The sequence below is a fragment of the Triticum urartu genome, chromosome 7, assembly GCF_003073215.2.
Source record: "Triticum urartu cultivar G1812 chromosome 7, Tu2.1, whole genome shotgun sequence".
Taxonomy (NCBI): domain Eukaryota; kingdom Viridiplantae; phylum Streptophyta; class Magnoliopsida; order Poales; family Poaceae; genus Triticum; species Triticum urartu.
Window position 1 is genome coordinate 712,838,516 of NC_053028.1, and position 19,697 is coordinate 712,858,212.

Genomic DNA, 19,697 nt, shown 5'->3' on the forward strand with positions numbered 1-19,697 from the left:
GCGCGCCATAGAGAGGGCCGGCCCTCCCCTCCTCCACTCCTTTATATACGGGGGCAGGGGGCACCCCATAGACACACAAGTTGATCCACGTGATCGTTTTCTTAGCCATGTGCGGTGCCCCCTTCCACCATAATCCTCGATAATATTGTAGCGGTGCTTAGGCGAAGCCCTGCAACGGTAGAACATCAAGATCGTCACCACGCCGTCGTGCTGACGGAACTCTTCCCTGACACTTTGCTGGATCGGAGTCCGGGGATCGTCATCGAGCTGAACGTGTGCTAAAACTCGGAGGTGCCGTAGTTTCGGTGCTTGATCGGTCGGGCCGTGAAGACGTACGACTACATCAACCGCGTTGTGCTAACGCTTCCGCTGTCGGTCTACGAGGGTACGTAGACAACACTCTCCTCTCTCGTTGCTATGCATCACCATGATCTTTCGTGTGCGTAGGAAAATTTTAAAATTACTACGTTCCCCAACACCAGTCTCCCACCGCGTTTTCACTTCGCGGCATGTGTACTTTGATGAGCTCGTGTTCCCGTTTCAGCAGGTACCGTCACCTTCGGAGTCTCCTGCGGCGCGGTTCGTCCCTGCCTCCACCTCTGGCGGACCGCCCATCCGCGCCCCGGGTTCGGCTCTGCCTGCGCTCCACGCGCCGGCGGCCCCTGGCGCTGCGGCCCCTGCCACGGCCTCCTTGGCCCCTGGCGCTGCGGCCCCTGCCGCGGCCCCCGTCGCCGTGGCCCCCTCGGCCGGCCCTGCCGCGGCCCCCACCGCGGCCGCCGTCGCCGCGGCCCCCACCGCAGCCCCCGTCGCCGCGGCTCCCTTGGCGGCTCCCGTCGCCACGGCCGCACCCCTCACCGGTGTGGTCACTCGAGCTCGGACTGGGACCCTGCGTCCCAGCACGCGCTACTCGTTCGACGAGTATGCATGCGCGGCTTCTACCTCGACGCCGTCATCGCTCCCCACCTCCGCTCGTGCAGCCCTTCGGGATCCGAACTGGCTAGCTGCGATACATGAGGAGTTTGACGCCCTGCAGCGCAACCGTACGTGGCAGCTTGTCCCGCGGCCACCCCGTGCCAATGTCATCACTGGCAAGTGGGTCTTCCGCCATAAGACTCGCCCCGACGGTTCTCTCGAGCGCTACAAGGTGCGTTGGGTGGTGCGCGGCTTTCGCCAGTGCGCCGGCGTGGACTTCACCGACACCTTCGCCCCGGTTGTTAAACCGGGCACGATTCGCGCTGTTCTCCAGCTCGCTGTTTCTCGCGCTTGGCCTGTCCACCAGCTCGATGTGTCTAATGCTTTCTTGCATGGCCATCTCGACGAGCAGGTGTTCTGTCAGCAGCCGACTGGTTTCGTCGACACCGACTATCCGGACCACGTGTGCTTGCTCTCCCGTTCTCTCTACGGGTTGAAGCAGGCACCTCGGGCCTGGTACCAGCGGATCGCGGCCTTTTTCCAGCAACAGGGGTTCCGGTCCACACGGTCCGATGCCTCCCTGTTCGTCTACCACCAGGGCCACGCCACCGCGTACCTCCTCCTGTACGTCGACGACATCATCCTGACTGCGTCCTCGCTAGCGCTTCTTCAGCAGATCACAGCTCGCCTTGGCACCGAGTTCACCCTCAAGGACTTGGGGGCTCTCCACTACTTCCTCGGCATCGAGTTAGTGCGCCGGGCTACTGGCTTCTTCCTACACCACCAGAAGTATGCCTACGAGCTTCTGGAGCGAGCCGGCATGCTTAATTGCAAGCCTGCTTCCACGCCTGTCGATACGAAGGCTATGGTGTCCGCCGTTGAGGGCTCTCCGGCGTCCGACGCTCCCTTCTACCGCTCCATTGTCGGTGCGCTTCAGTACCTCACACTGACGCGCCCGGACATTCAGTATGCTGTCTAGCAGGTGTGCCTTCACATGCATGCTCCTCGTGACACCCATTGGACTCTCGTGAAACGTATACTTCGGTACATACGTGGCACCACAGCCATGGGTCTCACCCTGACGGCCTCGCCAGACACCAGCCTTGTCGCCTACTCCGACGCCGACTAGGCTGGGTGTCCCGACACTCGACGCTCCACCTCTGGCTACTGCGTCTACCTCGGGCCATCTCTGATTTCGTGGTCGTCTAAACGACAACCCACGGTCTCACGATCGAGCGCCGAGGCCGAGTATCGGGCCGTGGCCAACGCTGTCGCGGAGTGTTCCTGGCTACGACAGCTACTCCAGGAGTTGCTATGTGAGGTCACCAAGGCGACGCTCGTCTACTGTGATAACGTCTCCACGGTGTACCTCGCTGCCAACCCTGTCCATCACCGACGGACGAAGCACATCGAGCTCGACATCCACTTCGTCCGGGAGCACGTCGCACTTGGTCGTGTTCGTGTTCTACATGTGCCCACCGATCAGCAGTTCGCCGATGTGATGACGAAGGGACTTCCCACCTCGACTTTCGAGGGGTTTCGGTCCGGTCTTTGCGTCACCGGCGACGCTTCGACTGCGGGGGGGGGGGGGGGGGGGGGGGGAGGGGGGGAGTGTTGAACATGTGTACATGTACGTAGGTCTGGGTTCTGTATGCAGTACCTGTAGTATCTATCTCCCTCTGTATGTACGTGTATCTTAGGAGACAAGATACCGGTCGCACCCCTTGTACCTATATATATGTTCCTAGTGCACGATCAATCAATTATCGATGCACCAAATCATTCTCTACAGTCGGCCTCGTACGCCGCATCCTTGATCTGGCTGACCAAGATAGCAGCACCTTCATCTCCCCGCCTCTGTTTGTTGTCGGCGTCTCTAAGGAAGCCTTGCAGCCGCTTCAGCTCATGTTTCAGGAACTCAACTTCACTGCTTGCGCAAGGGTGCTCACGTTGCCAAGCACGACACTAATGGCCGACTCGGCCATTGCTCCACCACGTCTTTGGCTCTCTGCTTGATCTCACAGATGAAATGTTTGATCAGAGATGAGTGGATGGACGAATGTAGTTGGATGAGGGGTGAGTGGATGGAAGAATATATATACGCAACCGTGGCTGCACAGGATTCAGGAACGATGATGGTTGGTTTTGTATTTGTTCTTTGTGTTTCAGGAGGAGAGCAAAGCTTAGGAAGGCATTGTGTTTGGCTTTGTACTGCTTCGAGTTTCCAACTTGGTGACCGAGCAGAGCAAAGTACATGTAGGCATGCTGGAAAGAAAGAATCTCAGGAAGGGTCACGGCAAGAGATGCCTTGTGCTCCCGAGGAGGGTTGGAGCTTTCCCTTTAAGAAACAATGGATATATTATACTTTTGAACAGAATCTTCCTTTGCTCAAACATCAGCCTAATTAAGTATTAAGATGCTTATTAAAGCAAATAAGCTTCCCTTTTGTTGCAATGGAATGCCTTGCTTGATCTGAGGTTTTCAGCATCACCTCACTCAGCACTCTTTGGAACAATAATAATACATTGTAACAGATTCCCAAGAAGTTTCCTTCAGAATTGGACAAACTAGTGCTGTTCGTGATGTATCTAGACGAGCTAGTGTTGTTTGTTATTTCTGTTCGTGACTCTTGTACTGACATGACCTTCAGGAAGTATGGTGTTCTAATCTGCAGGCCAAACCTCTGAAATTCGTGCTGTATAACAGTTGTTCTTATTCAGACTTGCATCATATATACACAATTATGAATAGAAAACAGCTAGCTTTCTTGAGACGTGGTTTTAGCAGCACGGCACTAAGGCAAGGACCCTGTGAACGTCTCTGTAATTTAGTTTATCTCACTACATCTATTGGCCAGGGATGCAGTTCCCATTGCTTTCAGTCATACACGAGAGTGTATCCTGGTGTCTTTCGTGATTATGGCCGCGATCGTGTTCTGGTTATTGGACAATCTTTTGTTCCTCTTTGATTTTGTGCTGGCAGGCAGGACAGGACATTCAGCTACCTATGGTATTCTGAACATTTTGAATGTGTGGCAGATCTCTGAATTTTGCATCGTAGATATAGTACTACTACATAAACAAGAGTGCTGCACTGCACGTAAAATAATTAGCTGTCATAGATATGTTCTGACTGCAGGACATCACAATAATCATGAACTAGCATATCGTGACCCACAATGCGCACAGCATAGATTACTGTGCAAGCCAAACGACAATAATCCAAATTATTCAGAGACAGTACAGATTACACTGTCGTCTTGAAGCACCACCGTACAGGCTGGTAGGAGGAGATAAGTGCTTCATATTCTTATTGTTACATTGGATTCAGGCAAATACATAGTGCATACTTGATAAAACGAGATACATTCAGGGAGGATATATAGGTGTGGAAACTAGCACACACCAATCGGTCCATCCCAGATGCACCTGCAAATAAGTGTACACGTAAATAGCTGGAGTTACAAACCAACAATAGAGGTAGTGCGTAGTAAAAATTAATCAGAAGATGGGAGGATGGCAAGAGGTGTAGTGCTACCTGGCACTCTTTCTGTTGCAGCCCCTGCACTGTGCTGTCATCTCCAGTGATCAAGGGCATGTGGTTCATCTTCACGTACTTTTGGGAGGGAAGGCGTAACAACCCTCGGGGAGCCTGCTCATCCGTTTGAAATTATCAAGTTCAAGGTAAGAGAGCTTTGGCATTGTTCCTTCCTCCAAGCTCCACACGGTGGAAAACCTACGAAGTACTAACTCTCGCAATCGAGGAAATCCTTTGGCACTACAGGACATGGTTTGGAGTTCATAACGGTCTAGCTTCAACACCAAAAGACAGGGAAACTTCTCAAGGATGGGCATCAGGTTTTCTCTAATGATACTTGTGTTGAAATATATTGCCTGTCTCCCTCCATCAGTTCGGACTTTTGGATGGGTTGACTGGTGCATGAATTCAATATGGTATCAGAGCCAAGAGGTCTTGAGTTCAAGACCCTGCCAACGCAGTATTAAAAATAAAAACGATTCTGCGGCCTACATTGACTTTTGGATAAGTTGGTTGCTGCATAAATTCAATAACTTGGACGGTGAGACTCACTAACATCTTGGAAACCTCCGATGGAAAGGTCAACTAGATGAGGCATATTTGTGAATATATAACCAATCCTCTCCCAGGCCAGTAAGAAGGATAAGATTGTTAGTTTAGTCATTTCTCTCATGAACTTAACATCGCGGTTAAAGCAATACCCTATTCTCAAGGTCTCGAGATCGTTTTGTTGAACACTCCTCCCAGGTGAAATTTCAGCAATGTAAGCATGCCTTAGAGTAGGGATTTGCCAGAACGATTTTGGCATACATTTTTTCTTGTGTATGTGTGTGCCTATCAGATCAATAGTCTGTAAATACAAGAGTTTTGTAATTGAAGAAATGAGCTTCATCTTGGAACACCGTCTCAACCTAAGGTATCTTAGGTTAGTGCACCCATCGATTACCCTACAAATACCTGTTAGGTTTGAATTTTCGATGTGAAGAACTCTTAGAAGACTCATCTTAGGTATTGATGAAAGTTGATAGCCAACGAGAGATCGAAGATCAAGTCTTGTTTGTAAAACCAGATCACTAGAGTTTTGAGGGAGGAACGATAGAATTTCAGGGTATCAGATGATGATGCATTAGCTTGGCCTGCACATTTATAGAATGCGTGCATATATCAGCCATAAGACACATATCACGAAAAACTGAGATATTGAAACAGAAACTAGAGTTATGTAAACAGAGAAGAGGGGAAGTTTGACCTGTAGTTTCATTGTTGACATCAAGAAAACCATCTTTTCTTGATTCTTCTACGCACCACTCACGTAAGATATCATGAACCCTTATTTTTTCAATCCACCCATGTCCCTTGCTTCTGTGACAACTTGGACAAGACTTCTTTGAGCCAATTCAGCTACATACATGTGTGCCGTTTCTTCCGGTTTATGATTTGGTATATCTGGAATAAGGCTTTCTGCTATCCATAATTGAATAAGGTGGAACAGTGATATTTCAAAGTCCTCGGGAAAAGCAGCGAGATAGAGAAAACAAGATTTTAAATAATGACTTGACAGATCTTTGTAACTGCGAGCCTTGGTTGATGGCCAACCCGATAGTACATATGACCATGCTTGTGTATTTACACCACTAGGGAAAAGCCTAGCAGCAGCGAGGGTTTTGGGCCTCTCAGTAGCGCGGGCACCGGCGCTACTAATAAGGCGCTACAGCTAACGTATAGCAGTAGCGCCGGTTGTCCCACGCTACTGCTATACATGAATAGCTGTAGCGCTCTTTAGGAAAGGGCGCTGCTGATATTATCTGCAGGGCTGTTTGCTGGGACGCGCTACTGACAATGCGGCGCTACTGCTAAATTTCCCCCCTCACTACTATTAGTTTATTTATTAGTTTTTTTCCTGCATATTTGTTTTGTATTTGTTTTGTATTTGAATAGGCTTTATACAATAATCTTTAGCATATCATACACATACAAATGTAATCATAGCATATACATACAATTAGTCTCATCAAATCATGTCATCATCATAATCATCATCCAACACAAAGTGGTCTCTCGTCATCATCTCGAAAATAGCGATACAAGTCTCGAATGATATGCAAATACATCGTCATCCATCTAAACAATGATATACGCGAGAAGGGCTATCACTTTGAGAACATGAGTTCGTATCCCTCTCTCGCATTAGCGTGAACCTCTAAACTAACTACTGCCTGTCGCTCGGAAACCGGAAGGGCCTGACACTCCGGCCACTTGTCATATATATACTCCTGGCATAGCACTTCTTCGCCATCTATGATCTATGCATCTGCATCATCACATGAGTCGATGATATGCAACATATATAGTTGAGCAACAGAAAGAGACAGACTTGGCAAAAATAAAAACAACATATCATGCATAAGCATAAATAACAAAGTTCATCGTACCCCAGAATGCCCTAACTAGAGTGATTTTCGCTAGTCGAGGAGGAGGACGGTTTAATTACATCACAAATAAAGTTTCACCGTGCATAACTCAAAGTTTTGTCATACAGAAAGTATGGACTAAATGGACACATTGTCATATATCGACAATCACTCCAACATGTCGTTCCATCCATCCAAGTCAGGGAGATAGTCCCCGAGCCTAGTGAAAGGCTTCAGGTCGAGACGCTGAGAGGATATCCATGTTCGGACGTCTTCCCGCGACATTTGTCCTTCTCCGTAGAACATCCCTGTTTTTCCGACGACCTCCTTCATGATGATTTGGGCAAGTTCGCGCTGGATGTTATAGAACTCAGCTCGAAGTCAATGATTCTCGATATCTCCTATGTCCTTTGCCCATTGCAGAATATGGGCATCGCCGGAAGAAGGTGCCATGCGAAGGTTCTGGTGATCCCGTCTGTACTCCAGCATGTGGTGTAGGACATAGAATCCATCATTAAGACAATCGTTCGGTTGCTGGATGCAGCAGAAGTCGGTCTTATGGCCGAAGGCGACCCTGCCGCCCCTCATCTTCTTGCCCCTGGCCTCTCCACCCAGTGATTGCTGGTGATACATAGCACTGTCGAGAACATCCTTGATGTGGGTATAATCCTTTTTGTGAATGTTCTTCGACGAGTCCAAGTAAAGAGCGTGGGAGAATCGAGGGTAGAGGATGATGAGGACGGCGCGCCCGCCGCTGCGCAAAATAAGTCCTCAAATTAATTAGCCTCCACCGTGCAAATGAATGATTGAAATCGAAGGAAGGATAGCAGCGCGGATGACTTACATGGAATGATAAGGCACGAGAATCGCCCCCTTGTCCTTATTGGCGAGCATGAAACTGACGATGTAATCCCTCGCGTATTCATGGTGCTTTGTGCAGACTCCCAAGAAGCCCTCGTGCATGTAGTACGGGTCAGCGACACAGATATGAGATATCTGCTCAACCCCGATGATGTAGTTCATGTGCAAGGCATAAAGGCGGACAAATGTAAAATCCAGCTTCTTCACGTGAAACATGTCGAATATGTAATCGAATCGGAGGAAGAACTTATCCGCGGGGAAGCTGTCGACGTACGACATTTGCTGCGGAACGTTAACCACGTAGAGTGGGTATCCTGGATCTTTTGAGGCGATGAGGTCTTTCTCTACCCGCAGCACATCGTCATGAAGTCTCTTTAGATCGCCGAATCTGGCCCATAGCGCTGTTGCAGGTAGGATTGGCTGACCGGGGATATGCCATTTATCCGCATCGGGGATATCTATACGGTCCTGAAGCCGAGGCTGCTGAGGCGGCTGGATCATAGAAACAACTTTTTTTCCTTTCCTCGCTCTCTTCCTAAACTTCTTTACTACCGGAAGGTCGTCCATAATATGTTGAGACGGCAATTCAGGCACCGACTCATGACGCTCAAACCCTGAGGAGGCGCCAGTATAGACATACTGTTCAGCAGCACCATCGTCGTCCTCATCCTCATCCATGGCGACGTCATCAGCGACTAATGGAGCCTCCTCCTTACCCCGTCCGCTATCACCCAACCCGACACCCGACGCTAATTGGGTAGGTGGGGTGTTGATGTTCATACCTTGCTGAGGCTGCGTGCTCGTGGGTGTGCTCCCGGCCGCCTCCAGACGAAGCAGACTCTTTGGCCACAACAGGACCCACCCAGCATTGCAACAATCACCAAGCCGCCGCGGTGTCTCGTCGTCATCCCCCAGTAGTACTGGAGGAGGCAAATTCTCGTGGCCCGGTTTGACACTGGCCACGGAAACCTTGAAGACGTTCGGGGGGATCGGCCGGCTGTGGAACAATGGTTCCTTCGGCTCCATTATCGTCGCCTTCTCCACGTCCACCTTCTGGTCGCTGATGGTGTACAATATGGTGCACGGGGTTTCGTCGGCCTGCAAAGAAAGTCTGCGACGTGAGACATCCGAAGGCAACGAAAACGGGAGATTATACATTTATATTGAAGGGGGCCGGTGTGACAGATACCGTGAGGGCATCGAGCTCAGCCAAAGACGAAGCACCGCCTAGCACGTCCGGTGAGGGAGCCGGTGCGGGAGCAGGTGCAGCTGCAGGTGCTGGTGCAACGCTAGTCGAGCTGCTCCCCGCCAAGAAGTCAGCAAGGGGAAAGCCCGCTGCATCTTTTTCTGGATTTTGCCTGCTCCAATTGAAAACGGCCGGAACCAAGGTAGTAGAAATATCTACAGCCACCTGTTTTGCGGCAGCTACCGCTGTTGCGACTGTCTCAGTTGATTTCTTCTCAACCGCAATCTCAACCCTCTTGTCGATGTTTTCTTCATTTAACCTCCGTCTTTCCTTCCTCTCCTCCGTGGTCTCACGGTAGTACTTCTTCCACGTGGCGCCGTCTCCGACACCGTGCACGCGTCCATACGACGGTTGAGTATCCACCGGTTGTCGTTTCAATATGTTCAACGCCTGGTTGAATGGAGTGTCCCACTTGGGCCTCGCCAATGCCTCAGACGGCGAGTCGCTTTCGGCCGCAATCCTGTGCTGCTCTCTCTGCAAAAGGCACAACGATTGTTTACAAATATGACTAACGTGTGTAGTTGAATTGATCAGAAACTAAAATTACCAGCAGTCTCATGAACTCTGTAATGACCGGTGTTGTCTCGTAAACCTTTTTCACTGGGTCCCAACGGTGCCGGGCCCTGAGGACGTCACGCTCCTGCGGGACGGTGAACTCCGCCAAGGGGTCTGGGATGCCCAGACTCGCGGCTTCCGCGTCCTCCTTGGCCCATTTGTACCTCTTTCCGCCGTAACCACGGCTTCCGAGGTGGTGGCTCCCAATGTTCCTCTCTTGAAGCCCCTTCATGTACTTAGACTTTTTTTTGGCATCTTCGGCCTCGCAAGCCTCCTTGAATATTTGAAACTGCTCTTCCGTGATTGTCGGATTATCCTTTACAATCTCAGAGTAGGGTTCCTTCTTGTCGATGATCCTTGCTTTCACTTGATTTTTCCAGGCGGCCAACGTGTCACTAAACTTGGCCATGGTGTGTTTGTTTATCTTCTTCATTGCCGGGTCCTCATCTGGATCTTTATAATCATTCTCATTCTGGCCCGGAAACAAGAATATCTGGTGAAATTTCTTTAGGAAGGAGCTCCTCATATTTCCTATCTTCTATAGTTTCTCATCATTGATGGTGGCGGTTGTCCATATGATGCAGCCTATTTGATTGTCGTAGCATCGACGCGCTTCCTCGGGCGCCGTTGGCTCAAAATTGTCGTCGTCCACCTCCGTGACCACCACTCTAGTAGTCCTGAGTTTGTTAGGAACCCGTTGCCTCTTTGCTTTCGGTTCTACACCGGCTCCGCTCCCCGAGGCAGCGCCGGTCTCAGTCTCGGTGCCGGTCTCGATGCCGGTCTGAGTCTGAGCGCCGGTCTCAGTCTCAGCACCGGTCTGCGTGTCGGTCTTAGTCCCCGATGCCACCGGTGGGCCCAGCAATAACATCGGTTGATCGTCGGTAAGGCTAAAAAATTCGTCTGTCGCTCGGTAGGCGTCGTCGCAATCACCAGAACCCTGTCCTTCATGCTAGCCATGTTTCCTATGATTAAATCTAGTCAATTAATTCTAGACCTAATAAAATGAATAATGACATAAAAAAGGCCTATTGTTTTGCAGGAATGTTGACTCCTTCCTAGTGCGGCAAATCCCGGGCACTCGATATGTCCTAGTTTGTAGCACAAGTCATGCCGAAATTCACGGAAAATTTCGGCATGACCTTTGCTAAAAAGTGGACAAATCGAGAACCTGAAATTTGCTGGAACAGAAATGAATCAACATTCCGGCAAAACATAGGCCACTCAGCATCATTCCAGCACAAGTCATATATTGTTTGACCAAGTTTTTGAAAAGAAAAAACAATTCTGTTTTTTTATAGCTAAATGCCATAGCTACTGTTTTTTATTTATAGCTAAATACTTATGTTTTTTGTCTAAAGCTAAAAGTCTAGAAACTCCATTTTCTCTAACCCTTCTGACCTCACCAAAATTTCCACAGCAAGACCTTAGTACCTACACCCAATTTCTTCAAAAATACTCAGGTCCATAGTCCAAATAATTCAAATTTCATTTGAATGAAATTTGGAACAAATTCAGGTCCATAGTCCAAATATTTTTTTATAGCTAAGTGTTTTTTGTTTATAGCCTCTGTTAATTTAAATCTAAATGCTACTATTATTTATATACCCTCTATTAGTTTAAAGCTAAATGGAATTACTGTTTAGGCATTTTCATAAAAATTGCCCTAGCTAATTTCCTAAAAAAATTGCTAATCATTTTTCCTAAATGCTATAAAATGCCTACTGCCCTAAAAAAATCTAGGGTTCATATGAACACCGAGGGTTCATATGAACATCAACACAGTATCAACATATATATGAAATTGCCCTAGCAGAGAGAGAGAGGAGGGTAGGGGACAGTAGAGGCAGAGCCTTACGGTCGGCGGCAAGGGCAGGCTCTGGCTCGGGCGGCGGCGGTGAGGTCGAGGGCGGCGGCAGTGAGCTCGAGGGAGGCGACGGTGAGGTCGACGATGGCCTCGGGCGGCGGCTGTGAGGTCGAGGGCGGCCTCGGGCGGCTGCGGTGTGGTCGAAGGTGGCGGGCGGCGGCGGTGTGGTCGAAGGCGGCCTCGGGCGGTGGCGGTGTGGTCGAAGGCGGCAGGGCGACGGCGGCGATGGAGCAGTTGGGGGACAGGGGGGCCGGGAGTAGAGAGGGGGGGAAAGGACTTAGCGAAATTTTGAGCCCGGACTACCGGGATTTGAGTCAAACTAGCAGTAGCGCGTTTTGCCGAAACGCTCTATAGCTAAGATAGCTATAGCGTGTTCCAGAGAAACGCGCTACAGCTATTCCATTCTGTTTTCTTTCATTTCCATTTACTTTTCTATTTGTTTTTCACTTTATTTTATTTCCATTAGCAGCAGCGCCTTACACATAAGCGCGCTACAGCTAAGCAGATTAGCAGTGGCGCTGGGCCAATATACGCGCTACTACTAGGTTGGGCTAGCCATGTGCGCCCAGTTCAAACATAGCAGCGCCGCTTTTCGCTAGTACGCGCTACTGCTAAAGTCATAGCAGTAGCGTGGTTTATCTATGAGCGCTGCTACTAAGTAGCAGTAGCGCTTGATTTTGTACAGCGCTACTGGTAAGATTCTGTGTATAGGCTTTTTCCTAGTAGTGTTAGATTCTTTGACAGATGACCCCCAATACTGCAAGTGCAAGAGGCAACCCATCACATTTCTTTGCAAGCTTTCTGCCATGTTTTTCAAACTCATCCACATCATCTATAACAGACCTTTTATATGATGGTAGTGCTTTGCTACTAAAAAGTTTCCAAGTCCTCTCTTCATCTAACTTTTTCAAAGGATGAACATGTGTTGGCATCTGAACATGATTTGCAACATCTTCTTTCAGTGTAGTTAACAATACTCTACTACCATTAGTTACATCTGGAAAGGCTTTAACTGTTGTGTTCAACTGCTCCCATGTGTCAGTTTCCCACACATCATCGAGAACTAGCTACCAGGTACCGTTTATGCAGGAGGAAGTCATGGATCTTCTTTCCCACCTGGCACTCATCCATTTTGTCAATTTCTCTACAGCCATCTTTGTCCTCTATTATTTGTTTCATAATATCCTTTAGTAACTCTATGTCCTTGAATGTTTGAGATACAGTCGCCCAAGCAACTGTATGGAAGTGCTCTTTAACTCTGGATGAAGTGTATACTTTTCTTGTGAGTGTAGTTTTCCCTGCTCCACCCTCCACCCATGGCAAGGATAGACACAGCTCTAAGCATTTTCTCATTGCCAACTAATTTTTCCACTATTTCTCGTCCTCATCCTGGAAATCAACCATGACAACATCATCTTCAGAATTGTGTTGTATATGACTGAAATCCTCTAGAAACTCATCCTCAGCTACAACGGTATCATCCAAATCAATTTTCAAATTCACGGCACTTGTAAAAATATCAGTGAGCTTCTTTCTTACTCACTGAATTTCCGCACCAATATTATGAAGTGCGACCAAGTCACTCGGCAAACGAGCATACCTTGAGATGGCACCCATGAAACCCCTCTTGAGCCTGTTTATCTTCTCCATGTAATCTGCAGCTTCCATGACATTTTGAGCCTCATACGCCACATCTCTGATCTCGCTCACCAAGACAACAACTCTTGCATTTCCTGACCTCGATTTGTTGTCAGCGTCTTTGAGGTAGGCCTGCAGCCGCTTCAGGTCATCTCTTAAGAGCCCCACTTCAAGGGTGACTGCACACAAGAATGTGGTCTCTTTGAGGTAGGTCTTACAGAGAATACTACTATGATACTTCGTTCTCGAGGTCTACAAGTGGAGGTTTCTCTAAGTGCAAATGGGTGCATCTTTCTATGAGCCGAGCTGCATGTGTGACTACGAACTCTTTAGCACCGAGAGCTATGGTGAGTCGGGTATGTGGTAGTGCACCATGATCTCATGATTAGGTTTGTCAAGATACATGTAGATCCTTTCCCCAGCTTCAAAAGCGTACTCTTCGGCAAGTTTTCTCCAATGAGGGCAACCAAAAAAGGTTCAGTCTGCTTCGTTTGTGACAAGAACAATGAAGACCCGGCCCTTTATTAACATGATCAGGTTGGCCATAGTTGTGGTCTCCTCACCGATACCAATGTGGAGCTTCTCCAGGACTTCACGCCTTGCCATGAAGGGGTGTACTGAGCAAAATTAACAGAAAACAATAATTAGACATTTCTTAGGCGCAACTATGAACAACTCAGCCACAACATTGTGACATCACCAGATTAAACAAAGATTAGTTACCGTAGTTGAACACATACACTAGTGGCACGTATTTACCATAATGTTGAGGAATTTGTTTGTGGATAATGTAATTTTCAATGTCAGTACAAAATCCGACCAGATGATTTTTCTCCTTGTAAGTTGTTAATTCGGAGCCATCGGTGTAGTGGGTTTTGTCTACCATCTCCCGCACATTCTTTGAACAATAAAAATAAGCTGTCAATGGAAATAAGCTATCAACTATTTTGAAATAAACAATATAAATTAGCTAATAACTATGTTTGAGAAACTCACATAGCGGTAGAACTGGAGGCGTATCAACAAGGACCCAAATGTTCATATTGTCTTGGTTGATGTCAGGATTACCAAGATCCATGGTGATAAGCATACCCTCATCAAAACCATACATCTTGCAAAATGCTTCCCAATTTTTGCAACCAAAATGGGTTACGCTCTCAGAATTATATAGATTTACTTCAAAGTCCACATCGTGATGAGTCCTTAGGTGAATTTTCTTTGTTTCAGAAATTTCATGGTCTTCAAAATCCATCCTCTCCAAGACATAGCGTCTTGCATGGCATGGGATAAGCTATACTCGAATTGTAAAATATGAAAATTACACGTTGAAATAGTTGAAGTAATGCTTAATTATGAAAATAACACTTGTCGTCGTTGTGTACCGTTTCGACTTCGAAGGTCTCCTCGAGCTTAATGCTGAAGCGCCGATCATCATCCAGGTGAGGCATGTCGCACAGACCTCGATTGTCGTGGCACCAGTCGCACTCCGCCAGGAGACTTTCGTCATCCGATGATGATGACGACATATCCTGGGACAGCTCCCAGAATTGCTTGCCGCCCGAACCACCGGCCTCATCGTTGTGGGCCATGTTTCGCTCTAAATAGGAAAAAAGTTTGGTCAAAAAGTTGGTTATTGTCAAGGAACAAGATCATGGTCTCATCATTTAGGGTTTGTCGACACCGAGGCACCCTAAAAGCCTAAGCTTTCATCATTTAGGGTTTCGACGCCGAGGCACCCTAAAAGCCTAAGTGTACATCATTTAGGTTATCATCGACACCGAGGCATCCGGGGCAGCCAAGTTAAGTTTTCATCATTTAGGGTTTATCGATGCCAAGGCACCCTAGGTTGGGCCTAATCACTTGGCACTAATCACTTGGCTCTATTGCCACCTATGGTTTAATGCAGCAAGAATGGCGGGGCAGTTGATCCTACTTAACTAAGTACTAAGATACCCCGGCCCATGCATTAGTCGCAAGTACCCCATATGTCCTATTTTTAGCAAAGTCATGCTAAAATTCACGGAAAATTTCAGCATGACCTTTGCTGAAAATAGGACATATGGAGTACCCGAATTTGCCGGAACGGAAGTTAATTGACATTCCGGCAAACTCAAGGGCCTCTCGGGGTACCTGCAAAATCATCACGACACGACGGTCGGAGACAAAAGCCAGCAAACTAGCACCACAATGTGCCTCTACTTTCATATGGATGAAAAGGCCACAGACCATATGGTCCTCTGCTTTCATATGGACAAAAATCAGCTCAACTTATGTGAGCTTCCATTCCAGATCTAATAGGTCACCCAACAAAAAATCATCAATAGTTTTAGCTGAAAAAAAATCATGGATTGTTGTTAACTGAAAATTAGTGAAAGAAACTGTTGCTGATCATGGATTACTGTTAATTAAAAACAGAGGCGGTAATCCAATACTCCAATAGTGCATCTACTGGAAACAAAATTCAGTAAATTTCCAGCGATTACTCCTAATGCAAACAAGATTCACCTAGCAAGGTTTATTTTGGCACTCAACTGCAGAATACACAAATCTCTACAGCAAGCTACTCCAAGCAGTACTACACCAACTAATGGCCATCTATCCATCAACAGTTTGGAGTATTTGATTACTACACCAAGTCAAATTTAAACAACTGGAGTAGTTCAAGATGCTGAATCTTGGTTTTAACCAAACAGTATTTATACTCCCCTTTCATTTAAATACACAGCAAAAGATTCATTTAAATACACAATACTGACAAAATTCATCTAATTCTACTGGAGTAAAAAGGTTTCATTTAACTTAAAAGATTCAGAGAAGAGCAAGCAGGAGCACACTACTGCACAACTTAACTGAATTTTTTACTCCAATAATAATGGTACACTTGCTACTCTAGTACTGTACTTCATGTGGAAAAGTAACAGTAGCTACTGATGCTACTCCAAAACGCATGCACTCCACTGCAAGCACATAATCTTTTATTCAAGTAATAGTGTATGATAAATTTGATTATTCAGACTTAAGTTGCTTCAAGTGATGTCACTAGTTTCAGTTAACTAGAGTACTACAGCAAATGGAGTACCTAATCTGATCCAGTTAAAGTCTCCAGATGGAGTACCAAATGGAGTACTACAGCTGCTGCACTTGCTACACCAAAACAGCTACTGATCAAGTACCAGAGTACTCCAGTTGATCAAGCAGCAGTAGAAAGACTGTAAGTGTTTAAATTCAGTTGATCAAGCAGACTCGTCAAAGTACTACTGCAAGTGTTTAAATTCAGTCAAGTATACTACTGCAGGTGTTTAACAAATTAAAGTGCACTGGGTCATGGCCAATTTTGGAGGCGACAAGGAGGAGGAAGGGTGGAGAGGGAGGAAGGAGGAAGGAGGAGAGGTACCTGGGCGGGCGCGGCCGGTCGCCGGAGGGGTCGGTGTCGGGGTCGGCGGCGGCGGCGTCGAAGGGATGCCTCGGTTGGTCGTGGGGAGGCCGGCGGCCACGACGAGGTCGCGAAGGCGTCGGCGATGGAGGAGCTGCGGTGGTGGGGGCCGTGGGGGCGCGGGGGCGCCGGCAGCGGTGGCGGCGGCTAGGAACCCTAGCTGTCGCGCTCGGGAGGGAGGTTGTCGTAGGCGGGGCCGCGGGGGGAGGGGGACGGCGAGGGCGCGGGCGCGGCGGAGGGGGGACGGTGAGGAGGTGGTCGGGTGCGGCGGGGGAAGCGAGCACGGCCGGGGACAGCGAGCACGGCCGGGGAAGTGGTGGGCGGTGGTGGTCAGGCGCGGGTGAGACGAGGCAGGGGAGGGATTACTAATGGCGCACCAACTCTAAATGCGCGATTAGTAATCCAGGTTACTAATGGCGCACCTTCTGGTGGTGCGCACTGTCCCATAGTGCGCCATTACTAGTTTAAACTAGTAATGGCGCACGGTGGAACAATGCGCCATTAGTAGTTTTGCAAAAAAAGGAATAAAAAATATAATAAAAAACAACATTAGTGGCGCACTGTGTCTGGATGCGCCATTAGTATGTTTGGACAGGCGCACTAGTTCAAAAAAAAATTTGATACTAATGGCGCACCCTGGGCCAGGTGTGCCATTAGTAGTTTCAACTCTAATGGCGTATCAGAAGGTGGTGCGCCATTAGTATATACTAATGGCGCACCGCTTGTCTGGTGCGCCATTAGTGTCAATCCCATCTATAGCCCTTTTTCTAGTAGTGCCTCCTTCCTTTCCCCCTCGTAGTAGGAGTAGGAAAGGGGAGTCCTACTCCTACTAGGAGGAGGACTCCTGGCGCGCCCTGCAAGGGCTGGCCGACCTCCCCCTTGCTCCTTTATATACGGGGGCAGGGGGCACCCTAGGACACACAAGTTGATTGTTCCAAGCCGTGTGCGATGCCCCCTCCATCATAATCCACCTCGATCATATCGTAGCGGTGCATAGGCGAAGCCCTGCGTCGGTAACAACATCATCACCGTCATCACGCCGTCGTGCTAACGGAACTCTCCTGTGAAGCTCTGCTGGGTCGGAGTTCGTGGGACGTCATCGAGCTGAACGTGTGCTGAACTCGGAGGTGCCGTACGTTCGGTACTTGGATCGGTCGGATCGTGAAGACGTACGACTAAATCAACCGCGTTCTCGTAACGCTTCCGCTTACGGTCTACGAGGGTACGTAGACGATACTCTCCTCTCTCGTTGCTATGCATCACCATAGTCTTGCGTGTGCGCAGGAATTTTTTTGGAATTACTACGTTCCCCAACACTGGATCCCGTGCATGTGCCAGGCCGATGTGCTCCGAAGAAAAGGCTACAGGCAAAGATGAAGAAGACAAGATCACAATGTAGATGTAGCTATTGTCATGAAGCAGATGGTCACAAGCGAGAAGCGACGTATGTGCACCAAATTGATAGAGGTACCTAATATGTCGTAATTTAATGTTTGCATGTTTCCAAATATATTCCATGGCATTAATTATATCCTTCTGTGTAGGATCGCAAAGCAAAACTATGATAGCTACAACATTGTGCTAAGAGAATGACAACAAGTATGTCAACGATCAACCTGATGTTGGCGTGTGCATTGTTGTCTATGTCTAGTACCGTGTGACCTTCTCTCTAAAATATACTCCATTCTGTCAGTTAGTCAGTGACTTCCTCATAATGTATGACTCAACTATTTGGTGGTTGTAACAGCATGAGTTTGGGATTTTTTTGGAATTCTATATGTGAGTTTATGAAGTGCAACCTCAAGAATCATAGTTTCTTTGTGGCCAGCGTGTAGCTTGTTCATTTTGCACGAGAAAATTTGGAAATAGATTTACTGGAGGAATTATATTTCGCTCCCGACTTAATATTACCGATAAATTCGAAAAAATACATCAGTCAACAATGCTCTCCAATTGAAGAAAATACATTTACGCCAGTTTTTGTAAAAAAAGGTGATTTTTTTCCACCATCTCCAAATCACCCCAAATTTATTCTGAATGCTCAAATCGATGTGCCAAACATGGCTATGAAATAAATATGGAAAAAATGTATCTTACAATGCCCTGTTAAGATGTAAACCGATGTTGTGATCAGTCAGTCTACAGGCCAAACATGGCTATTCTTCTCTGCGTGTCTTTGGTTGTGCATGTTAGCCCAATTTGCGTCCATACAATAAACGCAAACTCATGTTTCGTTCAACACAATGTGTGTTCCTTGGGTATAGTGCTCAGCATAAAGGTGTAAAATGCCTTGACGTCTCCACTGGACGTGTCTACATATCTCGTGATGTCGTATTCGATGAGACAAAATTTCCCTTTGCTGAGCTCCATCCCAACGCCGATGCTATGCAGCGAGTGGGCTGTGTCGGGTGGGAGGGCAGTTTGGGAAACTTAAAAAAAAATCGTAATGTGACGAGATTTGTACGTGGAATCGTTTAACGACCTACATTTCGGTACAAAGGGAGTATATGTGTACTATAATGATTGAGGGTACGTGCTATCTAGGGCGCCGGTGATGATTTCTTCTGGTTTGCATATGCAAATGCCAGGAAGCTAGTTCTTCATACACATTTCAATTGGTACACAGAAGACACGGGGAGAGGTGTCATAATGTATATGGCATGTCATGTCAGCATTTGCTTTGGTAGAACGAATAGTTTGCGTGGAGCGTGGTTTCAAAAAAAAAAAATCTTTGCGAAAGGTTATCAGAGTAGCTTAAATCCATCAGGCTCAAGCAAGCATAAACAGCAGTAATGATCTTCTGGTCGGCAGAAGGAAACGAAATGGAGCTACCTCTTCTTACATATTTCAAATGCTTCCCACGTACAGTATGTGCAACCAAATCTCAAATCTGCATGGTTTCTCAGGTAACTAGAAACTAGACCAAGGTGGAATGGAAAGCAAAATCATCAAAGTAAACCTATGTATTGAGTGGGACCACGACTAGTGGGCCAAATAGCACAGTCCGTGAACGTGCAAGCCAGAATTCAAATCATCATATCATAAATAATAAAAACTTAATCAACCTATATTATCATTTAGGTTCAGACAACACTTTGTAGCACATCAACCGGTTCATCCGGCTGTCCAGATATTAATTGGCTGTTGTAGAACATGTCCCAAGTGCTGAAAATCACTACATGGTTCAGTTAATCATTGCTGCATTTAGATGAAGATGTCGGTTTGCAATCATCAGGCAAG

General features: G+C 47.5%; 1 pseudogene; it reads right to left on the reverse strand.

Moving 5' to 3' along the window:
* Positions 1-2,691: 2,691 nt before the first annotated feature.
* On the reverse strand, positions 2,692-13,429 carry LOC125519599 (annotated as a pseudogene).
* Between the last annotated feature and the right edge of the window lie 6,268 nt (positions 13,430-19,697).